We start from the raw sequence: 8,425 nt of genomic DNA on the forward strand, positions 1-8,425 counted from the left end.
ATTTTTTATTAGTAGATTCAAAAGACAAAATTACTCTGCCAATGTGCTAGTTTCTTTTTTGACATTTAAAATTCAGATTAAACTTTATTTAAGCCTTTATTTAAGGGTGTGGTGGCTCATGCCTCTAATCCCAGCACTTTGGGAGGCCAAGACGGGCAGATCATGAGGTCAGGAGATCAAGACCATCCTGGCTAACACGATGAAACCCCGTCTCTACTAAAAATACAAAAAATTAGCAGGGCGTGGTGGCGGGCGCCTGTAGTCCCAGCTACTTGGGAGGCTGAGACAGGAGAATGGCGTGAACCTGGGAGGCAGAGCTTGCAGTGAGCCGAGATCACGACACCGCACTCCTGCCTGGGCGACAGAGCAAGACTCCATCTCAAAAAAACAAAACAAAACAAAAAAAAAAACTTTATTTAAATCAGAAACACAATTCTTAAAATTGCATTTAGAGTCAAGATCCCTTTTATATCCCTCTTGTTTTAAAAATCAGAAGGAATATTTGTAAGTAAAGCAGATATCTCTCTAGGTTAATGAGACCAGATTTGACTTTGGATTTTTTACTTTAAACAGATTCTAGAAGATAGAGGAAAAAATATGTTATATACAGAAAACAGTATCTACCTGTGTATTCAGAGGCATAAATTTCTTGATGGAAATGACTTCAGTATGCGCTGGAATCTCAGAAGCAATTTTCAAAAAGTTTAGTTTTATTTTCTTGGATTTTAATAATTTCTAAAATCCTTTTTCATCCTCAATTTTGGGAGCCAAATAATACTTTAAATGTTCCATATCCAGCAGTTTTATACTCTACAGCAAGGGGTGCATCTGCAGACATACTGAGTGTTACTGGGAAGAGAGAGTGGAGTGCCTGTTACAAAGAAATTTAAGTACCTTAGGGCAAAAGTTATCTGAACTGGCCCATTCATCATTATGGCAACAGCCTCCCCTTCTTTATTGTCATTACTTGTTTGTGACAATGTTTCCATTTCCAAGTCCTCCATTTGCAGAAAATTTCACTCCATCTTTTGCACAGGAAATTATAACAGACTCTCCAATATGACTGAGATCTTGGCATATATGCACAAATTCACTAGAATGCATCTTTACTACACAGCTGTACTCTTGTTCTGGAATTTCAAGTTGCTCAACATCTAAAATCATTAACTTCAATTCATAGTCTAAAAGTTCTCTTGATTTAGTGCTTCAAATTCTAACACCAAGAGGTCCATGGTACCTTCAGCCCTCCATGTAATGATGTCTTCACTGCCATTGTCATATTTTAACATTTTGGACGTGCTGGTGAGGCTCATGCTTCTGGCTAGGTTGTTGTCACAGTGGTATGTGTTGAAGCCCTGGGCATGCAGGGTGAACTGCACCAAGGAAATGTGTGATACTTTCATGCTGTGTAGGTTCACCTGCTTGAACTGTTGTCCCAGCAGGCCTATCTCTCACATTGAATAAGGCTGACTGTGCAACTAATAAGATGTTGTGGAGATGACAGTGTGTGATATCTGAGGCTAGGTCATAAAATACATTGTGACTTCTCACTGTTTCTGGAAGAAGTCAGCTTTCATATCATGAAGACACTCAAGCAGCACTTTGAAGAGGTCCAGGTGGTGAAACTGAAGACCTTCACAAACAGCCAGCACTAATTTGCCAACCAAATGATGGTCTTTGGAAAACAGATCCTCTGGCCTCAGGCTGCCTTCAAAGACTACAGTCCCAGTCAACCTTTTCACTGTAACCTCATGGTAAACCCTGCACTAGTACTGTCGAGCTGCTCCTGAATTCCTGACTCACAGAAACTGCGAAAGAATAAATGTGGTTGTTCTGGGACACTATGTTTTGAGGTAATCTGTTATGCACCAATAGATAACAAATAGAGACCACTACATAAATCAATACATAACTTCCGTCTACTAGATAGGTGTTATGATAGAAGTAGAATACAAGGTGTGGTACAGGCAGAGCGGATCTGAAGTAGTAGCCTGTTGTCTTAGTCTATTTTGTGCTGCTATGATGGAATTTCACAGACTGGTAATTTACAAAGAACAGAAATTTATTCTCTCACAGTTCTAGAGGCTGGCAGGTCTAAAATCAAGGCATGGTCAGGTTAGGGCTCAGTCTCTCTGCTTTCAAGATGGTGCCTTGAATACTGCAACCTCCAGCGAGGAGAAACATTGTGTCCCTACATGGCACAAAAGCCGGAGAGGAAAGGAGACAAATGAGAATTGGGCTCACCCTTTTATAGCATTAATTAATTCGTGAAGGTGGAGCCCTCATGAGCTAAACACCTCCTTTTAGGTTCTATCTTCCAACACTGTTGCTTTGGAGATTGGGCTTTCAACAAGTTAGCTGAACTGGCTCATTCATCTTTATGGCAACAGCCCCTTCTTTATTGTCATTACTTGTTTGTAACAATGTTGCCACATCCAAGTTCTCCACTTGCAGAAAATTTTACTCCATCTTTTGCAAAGGAAATTATAATTTTGGGGACATATTCAAACTATAGCATCTACCAAATTAGTAAGTCTACCAAGGCAATGCTACAATTCAAGTTTTCACATTTTCCCCAAGCCTGCTATAAATTATTACTTGTTGATTACAAAATCATCAGCAAAATACAATTATTTATTCCTTTGTATGTGGAAGCAACCAAAAACTTGTTTTTGGTATGAAGGTCTACAAGTGATGACAATCTATATTTGTCTTCCTATTTGTACAACTATAACCAGGGGGTGGACTCTTGAATTCATGTTTCTCTTTATTTTTTCAATGTTGAGAAAGTAACCAACGATACATGTGGCCAAATAAAAAGCTTTCACATAAAACATTTCAAAAACTTTTAATTCATTGATCATCTCCTTCCCTCACCCCCAATAAATTTTTTAGCAAACTGTGATGCCTCCTCATTCACAGAATGGAGGACCCCTGTTAGCATTTGGGTTACTTTGGTGTCAATATCAGCTCAGACACTGCATCTGAGAGTTGTTTAAAGATATGGGTATTTCTGGCCAGGCGTGGTAGCACAGGCCTGTAATCCCAGCACTTTGGGAGGCCAATTTGGGAGAATTGCTTAAGACTAGGGGTTCAAGATCAGCCTGGGCAAAATAACAAGATCCTGCCTCTACAAAAAAAAAAAAAAAAAATAGCCAGGCTCTGTAGCAAGTGCCTGTGGTCCCAGCTACTTGGGAAGCTGAGGTGGAAGGACTGCTTGAGCCCAGGAGTTTGAGGTTGCAGTGAACTATGAACGTGTCACTGCACTCTAGCCTGGGTGACAGAGTGAGACCCTATCTCAAATACATACATACATACATACATACATACATAGAAGTATTTCCCCTTTCCCCATATATAGTACTACTGGTTTATCAGTCTAGGGAAGGTCTGAGAAAATTGATAGTGTATACAATTACTGTGTGTTGGGTTCTTTCTGCAGAGGACCTAGCCTTGCTTCAGTTGATGGCTCTGGATTTGAGAACTGGCTTAGGTTTGGAAACTGGATGGAGAGATTATAATTTTCTATTGTGGCAGCTGACATCAGCCTTTGGCTCACCCATTATTGATCTTCTTTTGGGTGTGGGTGAGGCAGTACCCTCATCCATCTTAGCTCTAGGCACACCATGATTTATTAACCATCACTACAGATCTCTGTATGTCACAGCCCCCCGGTTTCCATTCAACCTTTGTTATCTATTTGGATAATTACATCTATCTTGCTCTTGATGGCTAAGTGGTACCTCCTGGCCTCTGCTGTTTCATGATCCTATCATCCCTGAATCCCAGGGGCTTCCCTACCATTATCCCTGGTGTACAAAGCATAGACACTGCCAAGCCTCTCAATGAGGCCAGTGCCCTTCATCCCCAGCCCCTGCACCACTTCGCATTTCTTACTGCTTTAGTAAAAGGAGTGTCCCCTTTTGATTCTCCAGTCATCTTCTGGATTTTCAGGTCTTATATGATAGGTCCAGTTGAACATTCCCACCTCTCTGAGCCTCTTGACTCCTTCCTTAGCACTCTTCTAAAGCAGTTCTGGAATCACCTGGTTTGTAGGCCATAATTTCCTCCCTGCCTCCAGTTTTAAAGGAGCTATCCCAGTAGCACAGAACTGATTCTAGATGTCTTTCTTGGGGTACTACTTCTTCAGTTGCAGGAGATTGCCCTGATTTCAACAACCTCTCCCTTATATTCTGCTCCCGTGGTAAAGCATGCTCATGACTGACATCTAATGTGCTTTTACTATTAATGCAGGCCCATACGAGTTGGGTCCTATAATGATTTCTTGGTGAATTGTTTCCCTAGTCAAGCTGAGATTTGATTGTTGACTTTATTTATTTGCCTAGAAACCATCTGGGTACATGAGGACGTACCTTGAGGAGGGTAACATCATCTTTTATTTTAAAAAACATTTTTTATTTTTAATTTTTTATGACTGCATATTAGGGGTACATGAGATATTTTGATACAGGCGTACAATGTGTAATAGTCACCTCAAGGTAAATAGGGTATCTATCACCTCAGGCATTTGTCATTTCTTTGTGTTAGGAACATTCAAATTCCACTCTATTGGTTATTTTAAAATATACAATAAGTTATTGTTGACTCTCCTGTTGTAGTTTCAAATACTAGATCTTATTCATTTTATCTAACTATATTTTTGAGCCTATTAACCATCTTGGCATCCTCTGCTACCCTTTCCCACTACCCTTCCCAGCCACTGGCAACCATCATTCTACCCTCTATTTTCATGAGTTCAATTGATTTGGTTTTTACCTGCCATGAATCAGTGAGAACATGTGAAATTTGTTTGTTTTCGTCCTGGCTTATTTCACTGAATATAATGTCTTCCAATTTCATCTATGTTGTGGCAAATGACAAGACTTCATTCTTTTTTATGGCTGAATAGTACTCCATTGTATATATAATCTCCATTTTCTTTATCCATTCATCTGTTGATAGACACTTAGGTTGATTCCAAACCTTGGCTATATTAAATAGTGCCGTGATAAAAAAGGCAGTGCAGATATCTCTGGGATATATTGACTTCTTCACTTTTGTGTATGTATCTAGCAGTGGGATTGTTGGATCACATGGTAGTTCTGTTTTGAGTATTTTAAGGAAACTCCATACTGTTCTCTATAGTGACTGTACTAATTTACATTGCCACCAACAGTGAACAAGACTTCCCCTTTCTCTACATCCTCAACAGAATTTGCTATTGCCTGTCCTTTGGATAAAAGCCATCTCATTGAGGTGAGATGATATCTCATTGTACCTTTGATTTGCATTTTTCTGGTGATCAATGATATTGAGCACCTTTTTATATACCTGTTGGCAATCTTTATGTCTTATTTTAAGAAATATCTATTCAGACCTTTTGTTTATTTTATTGTTTGTTTAATTTCTATTTTTTAAAAATATATTTTTATTTCAACGGCTTTTGGGGAACAAATTGTTTTTGGTTACATGGATGAATTATATAGCAGTGAATTAATTTTTTTTTAATGAGAGCAAATTTATTAAGGGAGTACAGGAATAAAATAATGGAAACATGGGCTGTTCAACTGAGTATACTTTTAGTTATTTCTTGATTATATGCTAAACAAGGGGTGGACTATTCATGGACTTCCCAAAAAAAGTGGGAAATTCCTGAAACTTAGGGTTTCTCCCTTTTTAGACCATTTAGGGTAACTTCCTGATGTTGCCATGGCATTTGTAAACTGCAATGGCACTGGTGGGAGTGTCTTTTTAGCATAGTAATATATTATAATTGGTGTATAATGAGCAGTGAGGACAACCAGAGATCACTTTCAACACCATCTTGGTTTTGGTGGGTTTTGGCCAGTGTCTCAAAACAGCCTGTTTTATCAGCAAGGTCTTTGTGACCTGCATATTGTGTCAACCCTCTGTCTTATCCTGTGACTAGAAACACCTAACCTCCTGGGAGTGCAGCCCTGTAGGTCTTGGCCTTATTTTACCCAGTGCCTATTCAGGATGGAATCTCTCTGGGTTGAGAATGGCAATCATCTGACATATTTCCCCCCTCCCTTTTACAAGGGAACCCTTAATCCTAAGGGTTATTGAGGGACAAAGACCCATCTTCTGTAACTTCTTCAGGCTGAATAGGGGCAATGATATTCTTGCCTAACTATTAGGATCTCTTGTATTTAGGTAGAGAGGAGCTCAGTCACAAGGCATCCATATGCTGAGGATCGTTCATAATTCTGAATTCTGACAAAAGATGATATCTGGAAGATTAGTAAGTGTTCAATTTAGGAAAACATTGAGTAAGCTTATCTTGCATTCCTACACAGAGTACAGTAGCAATACATTCCACAACAGTAAAGGAAAATTAGCAAAACTATCCCAAATAAACTAAACAAGAAGGCTTTCCATGAACTGAGCAACTGTTAAAACCAAGCTGATATGGGATTGCTAGCTAAATCCAATATGTGCCCAGAACTAGAATATTGATCCAGGTTTTTACATTATCCATCCCTCTTGTTTATTTTGAGCAGCAGCCAGAGATCACTGTTGGTTTACAGGAATAAGCAGAGTCAGTCTAAAGTGCAGAGAAAAAACCTAAAAAACAACCAACGAGACTAGAATATATTATAATAACAGGTGTACCATAGTTTTTGAAACATAACTTTTCCATTTTTACTAAAGACAAATCATAATAGGACCAATTTGTTTGCAAAAATAAGGTTTAGTCTTATACTTGGCCTGATTATTTGTATAAAGTGCAGCAAGAAGAATTATTTGCCACATAGGGTTTTAAAATTAGCTTTGATGGAGCTTTGTTCCATAAAAGGAATATCAGATATGACTTTTTCATTTAAAGCAGAACCCAGCCATGGGTTTGTACTATCAAATTCCTATAATTTAAGGGTAAATTTCTCTCCTCTTCAGATCCCAAGATAACTTGGGGCTCCTGGGTCTGTCAGAAAGTGACATTCTCTACTTACCACAGGTCAGGAACACTGTACAGGGATTGTGTAGACAGGGTATGAGGCTAGTTTTCCCAAGCGGCTTTTATTGGCTCTATAAGTCAAGTTTGATTCCTTATGAGTCTCCAAGTTCATTATAGCATTCTGTATGCCTTTGTGTATTCATAGCTTAGCTTCCACTTATAAGTGAGAACATATGCTATTTGGTTTTTCATTCCCGAGTTACTTCACTTAGAATAATGAATGGCCTCCAGCTCCATCCAAGTTGCTGCAAAAATAAATTATTTTGTTCCTTTTTATGTCTGAGTAGTATTCTACAGTGTGGAATCATGAGTGATCTTTTATATTTCTGTGGTGTTGATTGTCATGTTTCCAGTTTCATTTCTAATGGAAATTGTTTGAATCTTCTCTCTCATTTTCTTCATTAATCTAGATGGTCAATAAATTTCATTTCTCTTTTCTCTTTTCTTTTTATTATTATTATTATTATTATTATTATTTTTAAGGCAGAGTTTCGTTCTGTCTCCCAGACTGGAGTGCAGTGGCATGATCTTGACTCACTGCAACCTCCACCTCCAGGGTTCAAGCAATTCTCCTGCCTCAGCCTCCTGAGTAGCTGGGATTACAGGCACGGACCACCACACCTGGCTAATTTTTGTATTTTTAGTAGAGATAGAGTTTTGCAATGTTGGCCAGGCTGGTCTCAAACTCCTGACCTCAGGTGATCTGTGCATCTTGGCCTTTCAGAGTTCTGGGATTACAGGTGTGAGCCACCGTGCCCAGCCAATTATGTTTATCTTTTCAAAGAACTAGTTTTTTTTTCATTTATCTTTCATATATATATTTTTTTGTTTCAGTTTCATTCAGTTCTGTGCTGATCTTTGTAATTTCTTTTCTTCTGCTAGCTTTAGGTTCAGTTTGTTTATGCTTCTCTAGTTCCTTGAGGTGTGATGACAGGTTGTCAATTTGTGATCTTTTTGATGTAGGCATTTAGGGTGCTAGAAATTTTCCTTTTAGCACTGCTTTTGCTGTATTTTAGAAGTTTTGAGAACTTGTGTCATTATTATCATTCATTTCAAAGAAGTTTTAAATTTCTATCTTAATTTCATTGTTAACTGAATATCATTCGGGGTAGATTTTTAAATTTCCATGTATTTGTAAATTTTTGGGTGTTCCTTTTGTAGTTTCTTTCATTTTTTAAAGTTTTATTATTATACTTTAAGTTCTAGGGTACATGTGCACAAGGTGCATGTTTGTTACATATGTATACATGTACCATGTTGGTGTGCTGCACCCATTAACTCATCATTTGCATTAGGTATATCTCCTAATGCTATCCCTCCCCCCTGCCCCCATCTCATGACTGGCCCTGGTGCACGATGTTCCCCTTCCTGTGTCCAAGTGTTCTCATTGTTCAATTCCCACCTATGAGTGAGAACATGCGGTGTTTGGTTTTCTGTCCTTGCAATAGT

General features: G+C 38.6%; 1 pseudogene; it reads right to left on the minus strand.

The window, feature by feature from the left end:
- Positions 1 to 735: 735 nt before the first annotated feature.
- The window catches only part of LOC105505244, a 19,454-nt pseudogene continuing 11,764 nt past the window's right edge, over positions 736 to 8,425 (minus strand).

This window comes from Colobus angolensis, unplaced genomic scaffold (genome assembly GCF_000951035.1).
Source record: "Colobus angolensis palliatus isolate OR3802 unplaced genomic scaffold, Cang.pa_1.0 Scaffold123, whole genome shotgun sequence".
NCBI classification, from domain to species: domain Eukaryota; kingdom Metazoa; phylum Chordata; class Mammalia; order Primates; family Cercopithecidae; genus Colobus; species Colobus angolensis.